This window comes from Rhinopithecus roxellana, chromosome 5 (assembly GCF_007565055.1).
Source record: "Rhinopithecus roxellana isolate Shanxi Qingling chromosome 5, ASM756505v1, whole genome shotgun sequence".
Lineage (NCBI taxonomy): Eukaryota > Metazoa > Chordata > Mammalia > Primates > Cercopithecidae > Rhinopithecus > Rhinopithecus roxellana.
In genome coordinates, this window is record NC_044553.1 from 50,997,462 (window position 1) to 51,022,208 (window position 24,747).

The following is a 24,747-nucleotide window of genomic DNA, read 5'->3' on the forward strand; positions in this document are numbered from 1 at the left end:
TAGCACATTTCCAAAATATAATAGCAATTTTAAAACTTTTTTCTTTCAGGCACCATATTTAGGTCACTGAGTTCCATGGTAGTATTTGTTCCTTTGCCCTAAATGACCAAGGGTGCCCTAAGATAAACACCTTTATCAGAGTTAATAAGAAAAACTTTTCTCTGGAAATAAGTAAATCAGTAAGTTCAAATGTGCCCAAGCACTTGGGTGATTTCATTCACCTTGAAAACATGATATTATATAAGATCCCAAACAAAAATACAATTGGAAGCAGATTAAAGGAAAAGAAGGTGTGAAATCACTGTTTCGGTTAGTAGATCTTCCGCATTTGCATGCATATGTTTGCATACTTTTAGTTTCATATTTTAATCTTTCATTTACACTAAACATGTACATCATTTGTATTATGTAAACTTCTCCAAATGTTAGTCATTTGTGGATCACAGAACAAAATGTTTTAAATGAGGTGATTTAAAGCATTTCATATTATTAATGAATGTTGATCAGGGTGTCAGAGTATCCAAAATTACATGAATATGCATAGTGGAGAAAATCAAGGGTTGCTTTAGAGCGCTTTTAGAATTTGGCCTGTGATACAGGAGAAATTCTGATTGCGTTTTCTAATGGAAGGCAATTACCAAGGCCATGTTACTCCAGCACTTAGGAAACACACTGTCCACTTGAATTTTCTGGATTCAATATTCAGAAGTATTCTAGAAACCTACATAGTGTTTCTAGAATGATGTGATGATTGGAGGAGATGACAATCTGCTTTATGCAATTAGGTTCCCATCTGAAATGATATAGCTGACAAATATTTACATAATTAATTTGGTAAGATTTCCACATAATATTGGGGGAACCAGTATTTCAGGCAGGCAGGAAAATCTTATTCAAATATTTTACTTATGCCACATGGTATTACACATTGACAGAGAGAGTCCTCTGGCTGTGCCACTTGGGAATGGCCTCTACCAGTTATCCTTTAACTTGTGACAAGCTTGTCCCCCCTCTTCACCCCAACTTTAAACAGCTCTCACACAGCAGACCAGTCAAGAAAGGAAACAGCTTAGATGTGTCCCATAAAAACGACAGTCTTACACAAATAAAAATATAAAAAGCAATTAATTTAATTTTAGATGTAATAAACTAATCTTCTCTGTTAAATGTATATAAGTAGTCACTGCAATAGCTATTATAAAAGGTTATTACATTTAAAAGAAACTTGTCTTTATGTATGCTCTCGGTCTTTGTCACCATATAGCCTACTGTCTAAACAGCTTGATGAAAGGTGTGATTGATGGACAATGCCTTCAAACTATAATATAAAAGCTAAGAGGATCTAGTTAATTGTTCGATGTATTGATATATGAATGAAAGGTACTAAAATGTTATATAATTTAAGGTGAAAGTATTTATTTTAAGTTTTGAAGCACATTCAAGGTTAAATCTAATACGATTTAGGGGCTCAAGCTGTATGTGCAATAATGTCAGGAGCTTCTATTTTTGTTGATGCTAGTATGTTTTTGCACTTCTGTCTCTTAACATCTTTTCAGAAGCATTAGACTCAGAGAATCAACTGCCAGCTCTATCAGTTTTCGGTCATCCTATCAAGTGGGGCTACTTTATCCTGTGGTGAGAAGATAATTTAATCTTCATATTCATTCCACCCACAGCAGTAAGTGAGCAGAGGCTGCCCCATTGTGTCCTGTAGTCTGGGGATGTTATGATATAGACTACTCTTCAATAGGCAAAAATGAGATTAGCAAAGTTAAAGTCAGAAAGCTTTTCTTGAGTGCTAAGGTAAATAAGTATCCAGTATTTAATTTCCCCACAGCACCTGCTGTGGGCCTCTCTGTCTAGTCAAAAATAAAATATACTCTCTTGAAAGGCCATATTTACATTATTAAGTGTATTTGCTTGGCCAATTCAATTTTGACTAATGAAGCCTCCTAATAGATATGTGAATGATCTAAATTAAAGACACAGGACAGTACTATTCTAAATGTCATCCCTGTGTATAAAATATAAATAAAACTTTTTAAAAAAAAGTTAAAAATAACTACAAACTCTAGCCCACCATTTTAACTAAGAACTAAAGAAGTTGTAGAAAATTCCTATTGAGTGCTTTACTTAGCACAAATGCTAAAACTGAATTATAAAACAAAGTCAGCAAAAACAGGAATTTCTGAAATAAACATACTTAGAAATGCATGAAGACTTGATTGAGATAACTTTTTTGACAGTTATGCTAAAGGCTTCCCCGCCACACCGAAGTCCCCCTCCTTTTTTTTTGTTAGAAATCACACCGAAAATTCTGCCCAAATGGAGACTGGAACAATGCCTTGAAACAGTGTTAATTGTCACCATGGAAACCAGAAGAATAAGCCATTTTGAAACTGGTATAGAAGGCACACATTGAGCAACTCAAGCATTTTTCTGCCTCCCTCAATGTTAAGGAACAAGATGCCTTGTCACTGTGAGGTCAGAGAAAGAAAACATCATGAAAGAGTTGTAGATGCTCACTGTCTGGTAAATAAAAAAAATAAAAAATAAACTATATACAGCTAATGCTGTATGACTCTACCCAGTGAATCTTTTTGAAACAGAAGGATCATCAAAAGATGGCCAGGATTGGGGGATGGCTTCCACCTAAGCAAAACTTCAGGGCTATATTATGTGAACCTTGCCCCCAAAGCTCCCTGGGAATTCTGCTGTTGTAATAAAACTTCAGAAGAGGAAAGAAAAAAGGCAGCATGATGGAATTCAAAATAATGCTCTAAAAGCACACAGAGAGATTAAGACATCCATTGTAAGACTTTTGTATGGTGCTTCTGTTGGTTATGCTGAAAAGAGACCAGACATTGCTGAACAGAGAGTGAAGCTTTGGCTGCGAGAAACACACAAATTAAACTAAAGACATTTCTTGATTATTAGAAAAGGGCTGTTGTATTCTGTGTCATCAGGGTTTGAGCATTTATGTCTTATACCATATTACTTTTAACTGAGCTTCAGTTGACTTTATATTAGGAAAAGTTAAAACAAGGGAAATGATCTAGTTATTAGAATGACAGGATTGAATGCCTTTCCTGGTACAAATAATGCCACAAACACCTGTTTATCCAGCGAGATTCCCTTTCCCACATACACATGATTGACTGATAGATACGATAGATAGATAGGTAGGTAGATAGATAGATAGATAGATAGATAGATAGATAGATAGATAGGAAGAATACACTGAGAAAATAAAATATATCTTACTTAGTCTATCAGTAAGAAAGCAAATGCTAGGAACACACCAAAACACCAAACTATTGGCAAAATATGTGTGAAAATATGCATTTTTGCCAAAAAAAAAATCCAGGGATGTGTCTATTTACAACTCTCACGTGTTTTCTGGCTAGTGTTTGCCCTCTTCATTCGAGGCTTCATGGTGGCCCCTCAGCAAGTCCATGCCTAATGCCATTCAGTGGTGAACAAAGAGTCTTTTTATATAAAAGTCCAGGGTCCAAGCTCAGCTGTACATGCAGAGTGCAGGAATCTGCTAGAGGCCAGTGTTGCCTTTGCAGCAGCTCTTGTGCTGCCCCCCTTTTCAGAAGACTTGTGTGTAGCATCTCACAATGCATATGATGCTGCACATGGAGTCAGTACCACCAACACATCCAGAAGATGTTCAAAATTGAAGAAAAGGGTTCAAGTCTAAGACAAATAATAGTCGTTATTTCTTGCAAACTCCTTGTATTTTATCATTAGAATTTATGGTGAGTAATTGCATAGAGAAATTATAAAGACTCCTACAATTGTCCTTGTAAATTAATAATAGGTTTTCCTGATTGGGATAAATTTGCTGCTGAGCCTTTGGAAAAATTAAAAAGTGCAATGTCATTTAAAATTGCCAGAACTCGCACAGCAAATTACACCTGAGGTTAAGAATTGAGTTTTCCCCCTCTTCTAGCTTATTCCATTTGCATGATCTGGAAATCACATTACACTGGCCATGTACTGTTAATTGGACATAGATTGCATTATCTTTAATATAAATCAAACTACAAATATTAAAATGAATTGCAAATTCCCTAATAGAAGATCATAAAACAATCTTTTTTAAAGTATCTCCCATTAATAATTTAATTCCAATTATATCACTCAGAAAACTTAAGTAGGAGACCTGGCAACTTATTTCTCCAATCATTTCTTTTAAATAACAAATATCTAAGCCTTTAAAAATAAATATAGCTAGACTAGAAGTCACTGTTATAGAACAAAAATAAAAACACCAATAACTGAAAACTTTCATGTCAATTTCATATAAAATACGGCATAAGGACGCCAAGTCTACCTGTCTCCTTTCTTTCTTACCCATGTCAAGGGTGAGAAAAAAAGTCTCCTATAGGTAAAATTTAGTAAGTTTAAGAACTATTTTAATCATACCCTGTAAAAGCATAATATTGATTATTATTTTTTATTTACTTTTTAAAAAGGTTCTCTATCCCCTTAGATATTTCTATAAATTTGATATCTTTCTGAAGCTTTTGTATGGCCTTTAATGAGTTTATATTAAATATTTAATACTGTTTAGGGCATATCCACTACTACCAAAAACAGTTATATTCCCAGCAGTCCCACTGTTTCAGGCAGAGGACTTGATTGATCCTCCTAGCCTGAATTGAGTAGAATGAAAAGAAGCAGTTGGAAAATAGCTGCAATCATTTAATGCAGATGACCTCTGACAGCCTCGCAGCTCTTCTATCTGAACAGAAATTTGCATGGGGTCTCTGTGCAGAGGAACAATGTAACCTAAATGGTAGACAATCTTTATTCTAATGAAGTGGGTGTCAAGGTCAATGTAAAACTGCAATGATAAATGGTGCACCACTAGGCAAGAGAAGTTGCATAGGCATTGTAGTGCTTTCACATTAATTGAAGACTGAAATGCACTGCGTGAAAAGCACAAGCCTCCCTTTCACCATAATGTGTTAATGCGCCAATACTGAAATGATTTCTTCAAGATGTTTGCCTGTTGACGTGTATCTTATTGCAAAAATAACCCAAATATAAAATTATGGCAAAAAATTGACATTTTTAGAATTTAGCGTTTTCCTGGAATCGAATTACAAAAAATAAATAAAACGCTCCCAAATGATGTCCTGACACCTAATGTAATTCCTTTGATCCTTTTTCTTTTCTTTTTCTATTTAGACCTGTCTTTAATTAGTTTCAACCAAGCAACGTTTTACAGAACCCTTCTTTTGGGTACTTTCCTGTTGAGCAAACTGTAAAAGAAGACTGAAGAGAGGAGAATCATTCAAATATTATTTTTCCCCTCACTTCCAAGTTTTCTGCTTAGTCTGCAGTAAAGATCTTCAGGTGTTGTTTGTCCTGAATGAAAATGTAATGAAAAGTCTACAGTTTGTAAAAGAAAATAACTATTTTCTAGTGTGGGAACTAGAAAACCTTAATCTGGTCATTGGAAATTGCCAAAATCACTGCACAGAAATAATTACACCATTACTTCAGTTGGTCTAGCAATTTTATGGCAGTCAATATTTTTCATCCCATAAAAATAAGGATAGTAAGCTGCTTTTTAAAAATCCTGATCTACTTAAGCCTGTAAAGGGGACATTGTTTGCTAATACACTCATTAGCAACCAAGCACTTTAACTTCATCAATTAAACAGGAAATGGAGTTGCATCAGTTTCATAATTTGCTAAAATACTGATAAGAGCATATCATTAACCATTTGAGAAACATTTCCAGGCTCAACTCATAATACCTTATAAACTGCATTTTTATGGTTGATTTTTTTTTCAGATTCTGGTAGACTCTATGATACAGCTACATTTCCAACACTACACTTCCTGTTACAAATAGATTTTAATAAAGCAATTACAGTTATAATAGTCAGGAATGGTCTGTAGGTCTGCAGTCTTGGTGACAGAAGGCTATTAATACCCTTTACTATAAAATAAATGATACTGCTAGTCTGCAACTCTGATGTAAAAACAAATTGTCTCAAACGGAAATCAACATTCCTGAAATGGTAATTCAGAGAAAAAAAAAATCTCAACATGAAGAGGATAGTGAAAAAGAAAAAAAAGTTACTGATGAAACTGTTTAAAAAACTGTACAGCTTCATCTGTGTGTGATTTGTCAGGTCTGAAGCTTTGACGTGCCCAAGGGGCAGACCCCAGCGGGGAGTAGGCTGCCGAGCTAAATAGCTGTGAAAGAAGTCTTAATGTAGGATGGAATTCAAACTAACCTTGACATGACCTCGGGAAAAATATGCAAAAAGTAAAATGAATGCTCTCTGCAAGATACATCCTAATTTTGTGGTAGAGCTGGTTAGTTTTACAAACATAACTGAGACTTTAAAAGAAAAACAGAAAGCTAGTAAAAGGGGAAAAGTTTAGAATACAAGCAAAAAACGTAAGCAGGCATGATGTGTTACTGTGAAGGCATGTGAACCATTTGGAAAGAATCCAAATAAAAACCCACACCGAACAACATTGTTGTCAGCCTGTCTATTCAGGAAAATTGTTTTTTTTTTTTGTTTTTTTTTGTTTTTTTTTTTTAGGTTGAATATAAATGACACAAAGCCAAGATTACATCATTGCATTACAAAGTCTGTTGTGGCTTTTAGCTGAACAAGCCCTATGGATCTATTGGTTTAGGACAGTAATTCAGTAAGGAGGTTTTAATGTGCTATTTCTTCCTCCAGTGTCAATAAAAAATAGAGAAATTTAAGGAAGAAATATCCCATGTGCTCTCTAGTCTATTTCTTGCTTTTGATCTGTATTTGATAAGCTGAACTCCAGTTTTAGTTGATGCATTCAGTCCTGATTTGACACTATTACAAATTTTGCCTGTTTTGAAGTGATCGGCTTAGTAGGAAGGCATTTGCTCTAACTCCCTAGCCAAGAACTGGCTAACTCACTGGATATATGGAAATTTTAATTGAGTGTCAACTTGTGTAGAAATTCAAACTTATTACCTTCTCAATGCAATTTTGTAGCAATACCAGTTATTTACTACACTACTAACCAGATTTTAAACATAATTAAATTGCTAAGAACATACACCCAAAATCTAATGACTTAAATCCCTATACCAAGAATGTGAATTCCTGGATTAGGTGTATGTGCTTCCATTAGATTTTCATAAGCATAAAGTGAGCAGATGGATGCAATCATTTAGAAGCACAAAGGTTTACTGAGGACCTGTTGAACAACTATATGTAAAGATCATTGTTTAATGGATGTTATGCCATAGGTCTCTTCTTTGGTCCATTCTTATTAAATATTTTATTAATGACATAGATAAGAAAAATATGAATATGGCATATTGATCAGATTGGGATATTTTACTAATCTCACTGATCAATAAAGTATAATATATATTTTAGCTCAGAGATCATAAACTCAAATACCTAAGTGTAGTGGTATGCTAGTAAACCGGTTCTCTAAGCAAAAAAAAAAAGGAAGAAAGAAAAAAGAAGAAAAAAAGACCTGATTTGTAGTGTTCCTTGATTTCCCTGGTATAAATACTCCCACTGTAACTGATTCCAATCTACCAATGGTGGTTGCTGCTGGTAAAATTCCTGAATATTTAACAATATGCTCTCATAAGTCAGAATTAGCCAGCTCCAACACCTCACTACCAGGCAGATGATATCAAGGAATTGAGTAGGGCAAGGATAAATCTTCTTCTCTCTTTCATATTCTAACTATTGCTACTGTTATAAAAAGGAAATTATTTTTTTTACTAAAATAAAGAACGCATAAATGTGATTACTACTAATAACCAACATCAGTAAGAGATAAGAGGGTGAACCGTGGAGGATGGGAAAGCATATGCCTCATCTAAAAGGGGCAACCCTTAACTCAGCTCTGCCAACTGTTACCACGTGGAAATATGGCTTCAACCTGGGTTCAGTATGGCCAGACATATATATTTTAAAGCCTATATACACACATACACACACATGCACACATATATTTTATATGAAGTCTCAAAATTATTATATGTTGCATTAAAACTTTTTGACACTACACAGACCAAACTATGTCTCTGGATATGAATCTGCAGGCAACTACTTTACAATGTCTATTTCAGATGATAATAGACTCTAAAAGGAACAAAACATGCTGCCATAATGAGTCAAATCTAAGAAGGAGAAATGACAAATGTAAAGTCAGATAGTTAATAACCACCCCATTTCACCCCACTACCCCCACTCCAAAACTATAAAAAGTTTTAAATTGCATAAAGAATGGAGGTGACAAGGCTTCACTTGCCTTTAGGTTCAATGTGAGTCAACAGACAATGGAAGGTAGATGTAAATTTAAAAAAAAAGTGAGACAGGAGAGTTCCCCTGAGCCCTTCACAAGACGTGTTAAGAGAGGTGTGGCTCATTTACTTGGCCACCTGCACTCCAACTCCTTGCAGGAGGGGTAGCATGCAGATGAGCGGGTGCAGGAGCCAGGGCAAGTGACTTTGGGTGCCAGCAGGAAAAAAACCTGCACTGGCCCGCGGCAGCGTCTATGGGTTGCCCACAACCTCTGGAGCCTCAGAGGGCATGTGTTACAAACAATGCTCTTTTAGCATTTGCCATCTGTGGATGGCTTAAGTGTTTAACAGCTTAGCGAAGAGTCAGCGTGACAGCCTTTTTGGGTTCCCGCACCTGGCGCATCATGAATTCTTGTCCGGCATCCAGGAAGAATCAGGCCACACAAATGGATTGAAAGGTGATGTATGTGGAAGATTTTACTGATGCAAATGGCTCTCAGTGGGATGGGGAGCTAGGAAGGGGACGGAGTGGGAAGATAGTCTTTCCCTAGAGTTTGGCCATCCCTGGCTGAACTCCTCTCTGACTGTCCCCAGCTGGCCGAACTCCTCTTGACATTCAGACGCTTCTTCTCTTCTCTCCTTCTCTGCTGCACTGCTCTTCTCTGCCAGTGGAGCCTGGGATTTTTATGGGTACAGGATTGGGGGTGTGGTGGGCCAGGGTGGTTTTGGAAAAGGTAACATTCAGGCAGGAAAACAGGAATGCATGTTCTCATTTAGGGCTGTGGTTCCAGGCTTGAGGGTGGAGCCCTTGCCCGGGACCCCCACCCTCTTCTACCCAATATTTCCCTGCTTCCTGTCCATATCAAAAGGAAACATGATTTTGGGTTGAGTTAAGACAAACACAGGGTTAAAAAAAGAAAGGTAATGGATATATTAGTTTGACTGTGATTTGCTAGGCCCCAACCTGATACTGCTTGCATTCCATTTTCCAAAAGGGACCTAGACAATGTATCAAAGTTTCCAAAACAAAGCATTTCAGTAAGGGAGAAGATTCAATACTTCCCCAAGGGCCAAGCTGTTGAATGAGCTAAAGGTATTCAGCTAAGAGGGCAAATAAGAGTTAGAGGTGAGAGAAGAGAGGAAGGACATGTTAGCAGACTTTGAATATTTAGAGGACCTTTGCATAAAAAATATTAATTTGTTCCATATGACCTCAGAGGTCAGGCTGGGGGTCAAAGGCTGAAGCTTGAGTAGGAACACAGCATGAAAGATAGTGAGTTTCCATTCATTAGGGGTGTTCAGGCAGAGATGAGAAGTCTACCTGGCTGGGATACATTATGGGCAAATGAAGCATTGAATGAGGATTGGCCTAGAAGACAGAGCCTAAAGTTCCTCTCTGTTTTAGAAAGTTGGGCTTCTTTGGATCCACATTCACAAGATCAGCCATAACAATTACATTATTTCAGGTAAAAGAAATGCCAAGATTGAAAATCACCAAGTTAAGAAGAAGCTGTCACTCGCTGGAACAAGATTCAGAAACAAGATTCTCATACAGAAAAACCTGAGAGAATAACAATAGAGCAAATACACAACCACATAAAATGTAAGCTGTAGAATCTAAGCTAAGATGGGCTATAGAGAACCAAAAGAAAGGGCAGGGTTAACTGAAAATTCCAAAACTGTCTTCAATCCATCCTATTTTAGAGAGGCATTTCATTGAATGTGAGGTACAGAATGAAACCTTCAAGTCCTTTTATCTGATAAATATAGGAGACTTCTACTATAGAATTTATGTGGTTAGGTTCATATTTCAACAACGTCCTTCCTGTAAATTTTTTTAAAAGACATAAACTTCAAGATAAATACCTCCCTCAAAAATCTCCTTCATCAATACAGACTTTCTTCAGTAGATATCAAAGATGTGCATTATAACCCTTGCTACCAGCAGCATAGGCATAATTGTAATTTCTCCTCCATGCTATGAAACTTCATGGTTGTGCTATATTATATTGAAAATCTACACATCTCAAAGGGTTTTCTGTGCATTCCAATGCACTTTAGTGACGATGTGGATCACTGCCATAATACATCATGACTACTCTAATTATGGTTTCATTATGATGCACCATATCAGGGCTGTTGTAATGTCATGTCAGCACATAGTAAAAATAGTTATGCAATTATGTAATATCTGTTAGAGTATGCAATGTAGGAAGGAAAAAAGACTTGAGGCGCAGCAATTAATGTAATGAAACTCAGTTTTCTCCTTTAAAAACGGTTTCCAATGTAAAAGTTTCATTTATTTTGTTTTCCATTTCCCAACCTAAACACCTCTAAACACAGCTATTTCTGTTGAATTTGGCACTACTACATAATTTTTTAAAGTTTTTTTTGAGACAGGTTATTGCTATGTTGCCCAGGTTGGAGTGCAGTTGGCTATTCACAGGCATGATGAGCACACACTATAGCCTTGAACTCCTGGGCTAAGTAATCCACTTGCCTTAGCCTCCAACTTAGCTGGGAGTACAGGTGCATGCCACCGCAGTCAGCACAACTACTTAATTTAGAATTTTCTAATAACACAAAATAAGAAGAATAGGAATAGAAAAATTTTTGATTCTATAGCTGTTCTCCAAACGTAACAAAAGAAAACATTTACCTAATACGTGCTATACGAAATCCAATAACAAGTTAAGTGTAGTAAATTAAAGTCCATTGAAGAATTACCATTATGCAAACTTCAAATACAACAGTCACATTCTTCTATCTTCCATGACCTCTTGTGTGGACACACCACTATTTGCCTTACCCCCTAAAACCTGATTGACCATCTATCTCCTAAATAAACTATGATAATGAAATGAGATAAAGCAATGAAATGCATATTTACATCCCTAAACTACTAAGACCACAAATATTCACTGCTAAAATATACCCAAATATCTATAAAAACAGAAATGTTATTTGTCTTGTAAATTTGAAGAATAAACTTTAAAAGATGGTGGCTATGTCTTCTTTAGTTGACCACAGAATATTTTGAATATCTGAGACCTTCAGAAAGCCTTGAGTCAATGAATAGTTTCTCAAACTAAGTGATGTATGAATTGCTGTTTGTTGTTTTAATATACAATCAAAGGAGAATTTATATATCATAGCTTACCACATATCTTTATAGCTGAATTACAGGCCTGTTCAGTGCAAGTATTTATAATGAAAATGCTGAAGAAGCCTGAACTATGGATGTGTATGGTTGTGCAGCAGCAGCAGCCATTTCAAATATAGATTTATTTTTAGCATTAGGAGGCACCAAGTTTGTTTAAATCTGGACTTTTTTTTTTCTACAATTGCAAGTAATGTTAATAGCACACTAAATGTGAAGGCTAAGTGTGCAATGTCAAAATAGACTGGATCTCTCTGAAAATTGGAAATTCAGGCTTTTCAAACATAATCCAGATGTTTGGCTTTTATTCAGATTTCAAGAAAGAGGGATCTAATATGATATAAAATTCATACATGCATATTTCATTAGTGCCTTTTGTATCGCTGAATTAAACATTCTGAAACGTGCTTTTCCCAAATCACATAGAGTTTTAAACCAAAGCAGTTGCCAAGATGCTCCACACCTCCAAAATAGTGCCAAATTAATTTCATAAGGAAGAAACTATATATTTCTTATGTTAACTCTGTTGATATATCTTGCTTTCTCTTTGAGGGTAAGAAGAAAAATGAGAAGAACACTGTAGCCATCGTAGTTTATCAAAAAGGTGTTGCTACAGAACGTGGTGGCTTTTGAAATCTATGAGAATCAGTTTCCTAAATAAAGGCTGAATGCACTATCGCCCTTATTGTCATCATCAAAAAACTATCTTTTCAAGTTTCGTGCAAATGGGCATTCCCCAGGGACTAAGGACTCCAGCACTGAGAAGCTGCACCCAGGATTTACCATGTGATGATAGGTGTTAAGACAGAGCTGATCAAAGCTTTTCCAGGGTTGCCTGTTCCCAAAACACAATGAAAGTGCCATTATACCTTTATGTATTCACATTGTGACTTTTTTTTTTTTTTTTTTTTTTTTTTGCAGAGTATTTTTAACTTTCAAAGGGTTTTCACATCTATAATCTTAACAGATCCATAATGCTATGGAGTTTTTCTTGATGACTGCTCAAATCCCTGTATAGGGAAAATATCTGATTTTTAATGCTACTTTTTAAGAATATCTCTGGTGCCTTCACTTCAGATGAGGATAAGTATGGTTTCAGAATTAGATTATAAGCTTCTACAAGGGCATATATGAGGTCAGAGACCACATGTGTTTCACTCTTTACCCACCGTAATTCTTAGCCTTATGGTTTAAATGTAGGAGGTTGTTGGAAAATATTTATTCATTTGAATTTCTCCCAAAAGAAAGTCGAGGCAGATATAGAGAGCTGTTGAAATATATGCCAGATATAGTGTTAGTACACAGAAATGAGTAGAGTGTGATTGCTTTATCTTTGAACTTCATTTTCTGTGAAAAAACTTATTTGGTAAAACATCCAATACAGAAATATTATTCTCAATTTTCAGACAGAAACCATGAACAAAGTTAATTGTTTATCATGGCCATGAATGGTTAACACAAGAAAAGCTTCTGTGAAAATCTATCAAAAAAAGAGGAAGGTGGCAGTAGTTCTTTGAATATTTTAAGGGCACCTTTTATGAGGCAGTGTTTTCTCGAAGCAAGAACATTTGATCAGAATGCGAAAGGCTAAATCGAATTTCTAGTTCCGATATCAGTATACTACAGACTTAAATATCTTTCTGTTCTACCCATCCCCTGACCCCTTGGGTCTTTTTGTTTCTTTTGGGTACCTACCCATATTTGTCAGAAAAATATTTTAACAAAATAAATTTTAGAGATTTTAGGCTTTAAGGCTTAAACACTGCTGCTGCAGCCTCAGAAAGCTTGACTGTCATTTCAATGGATTGTTCTTTTTTTGTTGATCTCCTATGGCAAGCCCATGAGGAAAAGTTAGTTATTACTTCTGTCTTACAGATTAAAAATTGATACATAGAAGCCAAGTGACTTGCCCAAGGTCAGTAAGATCGTACTAAAATCCACAAATAGAATTTCAGAAGGAATTTCAGCTTAGCTTGGTAAGCCATACTACTGCTCTTGAAAATACATCTTTAGATCTCAGTCCAGAAGTCTGAAGAAATTGGTGGGCCCTACGAGTATAATGTAAATAAAGTCAAGAATGCCATTCAAAGTGACATTGGAGTGGCCAACACATACTTGAGAACCCTACTCTTGTAGCCTCTATAGCCAGATTTATTTGGCATAGGCTCTTCCTCAGAAACCCAACAGATTTTTAATAGCCTGAGGTTGAGACTAACAAGGCAGATAGGAGAGTTCTCACTGATAGTCATGCCTGTCACTCAGAAGAATGACAGTTCACAGTTTAAAGAAGCTCTAGGGTACAAGTGGAAATTTATTGGTATAAACTAAGACCATAAAGAACAAACCTTGGTTGTAACTGCTTTTGAGCACTTTTTCAGCTATGTAAAGAAGTCTGCTATAAATATTCAAGGAAGTTTCTTAGAATAGTTCCATCAAAGAGAAACAGAATATGTGTGTGTGAGTGAGTGTGTGTGTGTGTGTGTGTGTGTGTGTTTGTGATAAGAGACAAGAGTAATCAAAGTAAAGAGGAGGAAGAACTGAAGATCTGGAGAATGTAATGATGGAGATGCATAGATGCACGGAGAGAAAGCAATAAGTACATAGGGGAAGTTACAGAGGTTTAGCTAGACAGGAAAAACAATTCCTAGTCTACAGGGAATAAATCCTAAAAACTACAAAAAATAAACAGCATTGCAGAAAAGGAAGGAAATTACACCTAGAGAAAAGGTCTTAGTGAATGACTTCTCTGAAATAAACAGATGAGAGAATATGATGTTGATGACTCAAACATTTTGCATAAAGGCTGAAAAAAATTCATTAAGAGGATATTAGAACCAAAAGAAGCAGAAGTACAAGGATGTGGCCATTTAGCACAGCTATAACCACAACAATGGATAAATTTTCAAGAAGATGTGAGTACTAAAACATGTGAGTTTTGAGAATTTTCCCTAAGCACCTTTCGCTGGGCACCATCAATCCTGCAACTGTTACTTCTGCCTTTGTTCTCTTTCTTGGTGGCTTGGCACCTGATCCACCTGATCCAGGGAAAGTCATTTCATATTTCCATGGTCATCCCATCCGTAAAACAGGGATAAAGCTGTCTTTGCTGCTTGTCTAACACAGACATTTTAAGAGGTAAATAGATCATATTTGTAAGAAATTTTAGATCTTGATATAAAATACAACATTAATAAGAAGTCTTTGATTTTAACACACACGAGATTTGTAACAAGATTTTTTGGTTTGCTACCCATGTGAGAAAGCAAGACTGCAAATTTCCCATAGTTTTTATTTTCTGTCTTAGAAATAATGTATTATAACTAATGTTGGGCCATATTAGAGAGTAAAAGAAATCACACATCAGGGTGAAGTCATTAGAAAGGTAAATACAGCTAGCTGGACAGATAGATAGATAATGTATACCATATAATACATAATTAATATACATTATATAATGTAGATTATATATAATTATATATATTATGTATTTTCTAAAAGACAGGAATATATACATATTTAGAGAGAGTACATAGTATATAGTACATATATGTAGTATATACCAAATATATAGTGTATACTATACTATACTATATACTAAATGTAATTGTGGTTTTTGCCATTAAAAGCAAGGCAAAATCCCAATTACTTTTGCACCAGCCTAACAGTATGTAGTACACAATACATATAGTGCATATATATATATACTGTGACAAAGTTTTACTATTTTTCTTGACTCTTAATGAAGGGAGGAGGGAGCTTGTTGATATTACCTATTAATACTACTTCTTAAAATCTATACATACGTGACCATTTAATCACTCATGAGTGATTAAACATAAACATGGTGACAAAAACCATGCCAAACATTTTAATTTGTAACTCAATGAGATAAAAGGATATTGGTTAAGAAAATTAACAAAAATTAAATTAAATCCTGAAAAATAAATTAAATGCCTGGAAACTTTGCTTGCATTGCTTACTAGCTGTGTACTTCCCTGTGCCTTAGTTGCTCATTTGAGGATACTGTTAATACTTCATTAAGTTGTTGTGAGGATTGGATGAGCCAGTATCTGCAAAGATCCTAGAACAATTTCTGTTACATAATAAACACTATATACAAATGTTTGTTCAAACTTTTCTTAGCATGCAGAATTGCATGCTAAGAAAATATGACCTCTGGCATAACTTTTCTCTCTCTTTTATGCCACGAATTCCTTTCTTTGTATATATAACTTCTCTTCACTGTATGAAACATTGAATCTAGGAATCAATATTCACTAGAATTAAAAAAAAATCTTTCATTTTATTGACTTTCACTGAACACATGGGATAAAAGCTATATGGTTTGTCACTGGTTTTCCTCTTCTCCAGTTCGTCTTCCTGTTTTTGGTAAAGCCCTAGGAGCACGTCAAGCTAATTCCTAGATCTGAGGTTTTTTCCCCCTAAATTGCATTATTTTGCAGTGCATCTATCTCTATTCCAATTATGTAAATTATATCCAGTAAGGTTCAGTTCAAATATCATTTCTTCCATGAGGACTTTCTAAGAAGACTGGCACTTATTTTTCATACCACATAAATTTGCTATCTTTGCTATTATTTCATGTTTTTTCATTTTGCTTTTCTAAGTAGATTATAAAGTACTTAAGGAAAAGGATAACCTCCCTTTATTTGGTTCTCCATAGCACACCATAGAACCCTAACGAATACTTATTGTCTCATTCCCTCAGTCACTAAAATGAGAAAACATCATTCCTTTTTCTTTTTAAGTAAAAGTAAAGTAATTAGACCATTAATTCCTGATATATGTATTAGGACATATGGACATATGTAATTTTCAAAATATATGTGATAAGAGAATTCAGGTGAAAAATGTCTTTGTGCTCAGACACACAGAAAGTGATGCAAACTTCATAAATTCTTAGTTGAATTTGATACCAATTAGTGCAGTTTGCAAGGCAGAAAAACTTGTAATCAGTTTTTCCTCAAGCAAATATGAATCTGCCTTCAACCATATAGCTCTCCAGAGAAGCATCCCCAGTAGGGAATTTGAAATTAGAGTGATTGCCTGTCACTAGGTCTCCCAAGGTGTAGACTTTGAATTCAAACGTGAGTCTGTTCTTTACCAAAATGCCTTAGGGACTATTCAGGTCCTTTCCTCATAGACAGCTAAATGCCTTTAGTCATATTTGCCATGACATCAAATGTGACAATTCAAATAGTGTATAAACTACCAATGTGTGTACCACAATACAAGCAGAAGGTAAGCAAACGTTACTCATATGTTATGAAATGACTTAGTTTCAATGGAAGTATAAGCGAATGTATCTGTTCCATGCTGTGAAAACAACTAAGGGGCACTTGGTAATTCTGCCTAAAGAAGAAGGTAGAAAAATTAATATGTGTAGAAAGTACGACGTCAAAGAGAAAGCTGAATTTCCATTACAGACAGCAAAAGACACTGTAGAGAATCCAATGGAAGTTATCTGCCACTGGAAAAAAGTAAAATGGAAAGGAAAGTGTCTAAGAAGTTTCATAAAATATATATTTATATTTTTATTGTCTGAAATGAACCAAAAGTAGTGTGGTATTTAGAAATTATACACGTTTTATGGTACTTTTGAAAAATACAGGCACACTTGGTTTTATTATGCCTTACAGGTATTACAATGTTTACAAATGGACGGTTTCTGACAACCCTGTGTCAAGCAAGGCTATTGGCACAATTTTTCCAATAGCATGTACTCATTTTGTATCTCTGCATTACATTTTAGTAATTCGGTCAATATTTCAAATTTTTCATTATTATTTTTATCTGTTATGATGATCTGTGACCAGTGATCTTTGATGTTACTATTGTAATTGTTTTGAGGCACCACAAACCACACCCATATAAGACTGTGAACTTAATCCGAAAGTGTTGTGTACATTCTCATTGCTCCACCCACCAGCAGTACCCTCTGTTTCTCAGACCTCCCTATTCCTTGAGACACAACAATATTGAAATTCAGCTAAGTAATAATCCTACAATGGCCTCTATTTATTCAAGTGAAAGAAAGAGTCACTTTAAATGAAAAGCTAGAAGTAGCTAAGCTTTGTGAGCAATGCAGGTAAAAAGCTGAGATATTCTGAAAACGAGGCCTCTTGTGCCAGTTAGCCAAGTTGTGAATGCAAAGGGAAAGTTCTTGAAGGAGATTAAAAGTGCTACTCCAGTGAGCACATAAATGAAAAGAAAGTGAAACAGTCTTATTGCTGATAGGGAAAAAGTTTTAGTGGTCTAGATAGAAGATCAAGCCAGCCACAACATTCCCTCAAGCCAAACCTAATTCAGAGGAAGGCCCTAACTCATTTTAATTCTATGAAGGCTAAGAGAGGTGAGGAAGCTGCAGAAGAAATGTTGGACACTAACAGAGGTTGGTTCATGAGGTTTAAGGAAAGACACCATCTCCATAACATAAAAGTGCAAGGTGAAGCAGCAAGTGCTGATGGAGAAGCTGCAGCAAGTTCTCCAGAAAATCTAGCTAAGATCATTGATAAAGGTGGCCACATGAAATAACTTTTCACGTAGACAAATGATTTCATGTAGACAAGATTTTCAATGTAGACAAAACAGTCCTCTATTGGAAAAAAATGCCATCTAGGACTTTCATGGCTAGAGAGGAGAAGTCAATGCCTAGCTTCAAAGCTTCAAAGGAACATCTGACCCTCTTGTGAGAGGCTAAAGCAGTTGACGACATTAAGTTGAAGCCAGTGCTCATTTCCAAATGCTAGGGCCTTAAGAATTATGCCAACTCTACTCAGCCTATGCTCTATCAATGGAACAACAAAGCCTGGATGACAGTTTATCTGTTTACAGCACAGTTTACTGTGTATTTTAAGCTCATTGTGGGGACCTACGGCTCAGAATAAAAGATTCCTTTCAAAATTTTACCGCTCATTGGCAATGCAATGGGTCACCCACAAGGCGCTGATGGAGATGTACAAGGAGATTAATGCAGTTTTCATGCCTGCTAACACAATATCCATTCTGTGGCCCATGTAGCAAGGTGTAATTTTGACTTTCAAGTTGTCTTATTTAAGAAATACATTTCGTAAGGCTATAGCTGCCACAGATAGTGATTCCTCTGATGGATCTGGACAAAGTCCATTGAAAACCTTCTGAAAAGGATTCACCATTCTAGATGCCATTAACAACATCTGAAATTCATAGGAGGAGATCAAAATATCAACATTAACAGGAGTTTGGAAAAAGTTGATTCCAATCCTTATGAATGACTAAGGGGTTCAACACTTCAGTGGAGGAAGTAACAGCAGTGGTGGAAATAGCAAGAAAACTAGATTGGAGGTAGAGCCTGAAGATGTGACAGAGTTGCTGCAATCTAAAGATAAAACTTGAACAAATGAGGTGTTCCTTCTTAAGAATAAGCAAAGAAAGTAGTTTCTTGAGATGGAATTTACTGCTGTTGAAAATGCTGTGAACACTGTTGAAATTACAACAAAGAATTTAGAATGTTACATAAACTTAGTTGATAAAGCAGAAGCAGGTTTTGAGAGGATTGACTCCAATTTCAAAAGAAGTTCTACTGTGGGTAAAACGCTATCAAACAGCATTGTATGGTACAGAGAAATCTCTTGTGAAAGAGTCAGTGTGGCAAACTTCATTGTCTTATTTTAAGAAATTGCCGCAGCCACCCCAACTTTCAGCAACCACCAACCAGATCAGTCAGTCAGTAGCCATCAACACCGAGGCAAGACCTTCACCAGCAAAAAGATTATGACTTGCTGAAGGCTCAGATGATCCTTAGTATCTTTATGCATTAAAATATTTTTTAAATTAAGTACATTTTTTTAGAGATAATATTATTGCACACTTAACAGACTTAGTATAGTGTAAACACAACTTTTATATGCACTGGGAAACCAAAAGATTCATGTGACTTGCTTTATTGTGATATTCTCCTTATTATGGTGGTATGGACCTGAACTTGCAATATCTCTGAGGTATGCCTGTATTATATTTACCCATGAGTTTGGTCTTTTAACCTGTGAAATTAAGTCTTAAAATTCTGATTTTGCCCGATTGCTTATAGGCAAAGTCAGTTACTAATTGAAGTAATCTTTGTTTTCTTTCACCAAAGAGAAAATATTGAAGTTGGAATGGACCTGAGAGATACTGAGTCCACCCCCCTCACTTTACAGATGAAGAAAATGAGGCCTGAGAGGATAAGAATAATTGCCCAAGGGGAATCTGGCCTCCTTCTCCAGGGCTTTATCACATGGCTTCTCAATCTTCCTGTGCTAACACTGGTCTTTAGTGAAGCTTAAAAATAAGATCAAAGAAAGCTCAAAAGGGGATATATAGAATAAAATAATATAAACTGGGGCACTGAGATGAGGTCCATCCATTCCCTTCAAGAGAAATTAACATATAGAGATCTGAGCCTCTTTGGCCTTTGTCTTTTCCTGAGGAAGCTTCAAGAACAGTTAACTCCGTATACCTATGAGAGTGGGACTGAATCATGGCAAAGCTATTAGTGACAACCAAGCTTCTTTATTAAAAATCCATTTTGGTGTATGTGTGTGTGTATGCATTTAAAAGCAATAATTCATTTTATAAAAAGGTCAGTGTGAATCTATTTATGTTTCAAGGCCAAACATGAAGTATAGGGTTCAATGAACAATTTCAGAGCAGTCAAGCCACCAGAGAAGTGCCATATGAGCACAGTGAGAGCCAAAGTTGAAAGAAATGTATAGGATCCACTTTCTGATTTTCTTTGGTTACCACAAGCACAATAGAGTAGAGGAGGCCACCTGGTGGTGAAATGAACCAATTAACCATTTAATATTAAACTGAAAAGCACGGAAAACAGCGTTTGGGTTGTTACAAAAGGAAAACTAGAACCTGGGGCAAGAGGATAATAATCAACAGATATTACTGCAATACAGCAGATAGAAAATTGAATTGGGAAACTATTCAAGTCTGTAAAATAATAGATATTCCTAAAGTGTTGCCATAATAGTTATTATTTATACCAGGGATTAGCAAACATTTTCTGTAAGAAGGCAGATACTGAATAGTTTAGGCAGGCTGGCCACATGGTCACTGTTCATGCTACTCAACTCCACCATTGTGTAAAAGAAGATATAGATATTTCATAAATGAATGTGCCTGGAAGTGTTCCAATAAAACTTTATTTTAAAAATGAGTGGTAGGTTGCATGTGACCTGCAGGTCATAGTTTGTCAGCCCCTGATTCTGTTTTATCTATTGAGCACATACTATTTACCAAGGACCAGGTGAAGCGCCTATATACATTACTTCATGGAATCCTAACAACAACCTTTCAAGGTAGGTGTTATTATCCCTACTTCCCACGTTTAAAAACGGAAGCCTAAAATGTTTCAGTAATTTGGAGGAAAAGGCACTAAGCCTCATTCATTAGAAATGCTTTGTGTAGCACTATGGCCATTTTTTTCCTCTGTGATTGCACACCCTTGCGCTGACCCTCCCTCCCATTTATCTTGCAGAGGCTGCTTTCAGTTTCCCTCAGTGGTGACTCTGCTCCTGTTTCTCTACCTCATGTTCCCTTGAAATGTTGTTTGTCTCTTAACATCTTTTTCTCCATCACTTCTTTTATGTTTAAAAACTTTATGTCAGTTTTCATAACAACAGATGTAAGCAAGCATGAAAAAGAGACAAAAGCAATGTATTAAAAATAGATAGCCACATATACAACAATAAGCCAGAGAAACTGTCATATTGTGTATGCTCCAAATGGAATGTGAGCCAAAAACATAATGCTCACTCTTACATAAATAATATATTACGCATCCACTGGGAGAAGAAGTAGCTCTGTCCCTAAATGGAAGAGGTTTTTTTCTTGGTCCATTTTTTATGTCACGTTCTTTTTCTTTTTAAAATTTTTAAAGGCATATACTGTAAGTCATACCATCTCCGACAGGCTACATTCCTCTTCCAAACCATCCATGAACTATTTCATTAACTGTTAATAAGAGACAGTTGAAAAACCTGATGGAGAAATCCATGGAGCTTACTAAAGCCTCTCAAATATATGGATTTACCAGCAGTCTTTCAATATTAGCATATTTTCTGCTACAAAAGAGGATGGAAGTGATTTCAGTTAGATGGAGTGTAGACAAAACTGAAATAAATGACTTAAAAAAATTTTTTTTCACCAACCAGCTTTGAGCACCAAAAAATTTTCTAACTTGAAACTGCAAAAGCTTGAGAAATGTGACTATACAGAAAACAGAAGAGCTCGTTACAGAGCATGGATTTTGGCTGATCTGACAATGAATTCCACCAACAGAGAGGATTTACACTAGATATATGAAGACTTTCAGGAAAGGGAGAGTCAAACGTTTGAATGGCAGGCTGTGGAATTCCCTCTGGAAAGATCTTCAATGGAGGACAAATGCTCTTCTATATGGAATGGATAAAAACAATCCTTGAAAAAGAAGGAATGAAATGAAGGTCCTTTCAAGGTACTTGCAGTCCTGGAACACCACTGAAATTCCCACTTTACATGGAACTAAATAACTGTACAAAATCTCTTAGAGATCAACTTTGGAATATTCAGGAGAAAAATCATTAAGCAGGTGATTCAAATTAGAAAGTATTTACTGAGTGCCAAATATTACCTAGCGCTGGGGAGATGTTCACCCCAGCAGGGTACAGTTCTGAGCAGCAGTGTGGACAACAGCAGACAGGGAACACAATTATTCACTTCGGATTAAAAAAAAAAAATCGTTGTGCTCCAATGCTCCAATCAGCTTTCTGGAACTATTTCCTGAACTTGGTGAGCTCAAAACTCCCACAAGAGCTGGCTGTCACATGAGATTTCTGGGATTACTCATGGTATCCCTGGATCTTTTTGTAAACAGAAAAGGCTTCTGACAGTGTTTCCATACTTTATTTCTTTTTCTAACCCAAACTTGGACGGATGGAGCCTAGTGAAACTATCATCAAAACTTGGATTATAAGATGCTAGCCAAATTTGAATTCTTTTGCGATATTTCCATGTTACAGAAAAGATTTCAATTAGCTCAACCCTAGAGACTCATTTATACTTAAGTTAACATGAGGATTTTGGCTCCTGGTTTATAAGACATTACTTCACAGAATGGGTCTTTAGCACCACCAAGCAGATGAGAGTGAGGAAGAGGAGAGAAAAATCACACAGACAGGAATGTTTATCATGCATATTTTCAAATTGCAGCACGTCAGCTGAGGGAAGCTAAGGAGGAAGGACAAAGTTCGGTGGAAAAACAGTAAACCCAAAAGGATGTCAAGGCGTACACAAAGAGGACCACGAAGTGAAGCGACTACACATATCTGTCAGATGCTAATTTGAAATGATGTATTTTGTAACATTTTCTTAATTGTTTAAAATCATTAAAGCTCACAAATAATCACTAAGTAAAAAAATTACAAATGGCCATATATGATTATTTCTTAAAATTATGAATAGCATAAAACTTTTAAAAAAAAATGTGGGAGAAAGTTTCAAAAGTGTTTCAGCCCTCTCCTGGTATTAGAGTAGTGACATTTAATTTTTAAATTTCCATATTCTGAATTAGCTAGCTACAGCTTTGGGAAGATAAGTCACTTTTTTACTCTCTCTTTCTCTCTCTTGCTCACTCTCTCTGTCTCTCTCTCTCTTTCTCTCTCATGTGCACGTGTCTCTCCCTCTCATCATAAACATGGACTAAAGAGCCAGCCCAAGTCCAAGTCCCTTCTTGTTTTCCTCACCCCCTTCTGACTACATTTTCAGAAGCACACACTCGTCTGAAGTCATATCTAATTTTCTGCAATGAATGTGTCAATAAACTCTCCTGTCAACTATGGTACAAGTACAAATTGTGCTTCTATACCTACCATTTCTAATTACTGTTCATATTCACCTACATCCATTACCTGATTTTTAGGTTTCACATTTGCACAGCACATGTTACCTTCACATGTATAAATAATCATACCCGTATGTATCTAAATATTCAAGAATACACCAGAGAATACTATGGTTTGAGAGGCTGGAGACTAGCCATAGAGTTATGGTGGTTAGTTGTAGATTTTTGTACCATTATGTCTCAGATATGGGTGTCGTTGTCCTTCCCTTCCTCTCAGCCGTTTTCTTTCCCTACCACTTTCTCTTTCTCCCTAATATCAACCTGGCCAAGCCTGAGTACTCTTGGTATTAGGAACTGTCTTTACTGCACTTTGGTTTTGCAAGGAGAGAAACTTTTGTTTTATATATAACATAAAAGAACATAAAGTTTTACATTCAATTATCATAGCATAAAATAGTTTTGTTGAAAAATTAATGAATTGATAGCATAGTTCTGATTAATAGAGTTTAATTAACTATCGAATAAGCCTTGTTGAAAATATATGTTTCAACATATATTTATTGAGTTTCTATTATGTGCCAGGCACTGTGCTTGGCACTGGAGATATATTAGTAAACAATCAATAAAGAGATAAGAACCCTCCACCTGTAGTGTGAAGTCTAACAAAAAATATAATCAATCATTCTTAAATTTGGTCTATAAAGTCCATATTTATGATCATTATTTTAAAATATGCATTTAATTAATAAACAAGTATTCACAGCTAAATAATCCCCAAGAAGAACTTTCTCAGGGAGGCACTTTTGAGTACTAAAAGGGATAATACTGTTATAATGAAGGTTGTAAAATCCAATATGCCAAGATTTATAACATAGAAATGTGCTCCAGACTGAAACTTGGCATATATGAAGGAATTTTGTACAGTTATTTATATATGCATTATTTAAATGTCTTGGGACTATAGCATATCTGATTCAAGGAATCTAGCTTCATTCAAATTCAATCTTGGTGAAAGACTTTTTTTTTTAATTAAATAAGTTAATACTTTGTATACATGTATATATATATACACACATAAATGTATGTGAATAAACACATTTTATGTATGTGTACTTCCTCCACAAACTTCCCAGCTTTTAAGGCTAAAATGAGATGACAAGGGGAGTATTAAAATTCACACATTTTCTTTATATAAATGTCTATAAGCATATGGAATCAACTACTTAGGAAAGCAGCTGAAATAGTAAGTTTAGATGAGTTTCAGTAGGGTATAGCTATCCTTCTGGAGAAAGGCTAGAGCTCTGTGGTTTGAGAAACTTTAGAAGCGAAATTGAAATAAACCCAAAGGCCATAAGAGCGTTAGCCTCGTTGTTTCTTTCCTAGCTTGCATGTGTGTGTATGTGTGTCTGTGTGTTTTGTGTCTTATGT

At 35.7% G+C, this 24,747-nt stretch overlaps 1 protein-coding gene across 2 annotated transcripts in view; it reads right to left on the minus strand.

The window, feature by feature from the left end:
* The window catches only part of AKAP6 (A-kinase anchoring protein 6), a 653,085-nt gene that overhangs the window by 116,481 nt on the left and 511,857 nt on the right, over positions 1-24,747 (minus strand). The gene's annotated exons all lie outside the window — the stretch shown is intronic.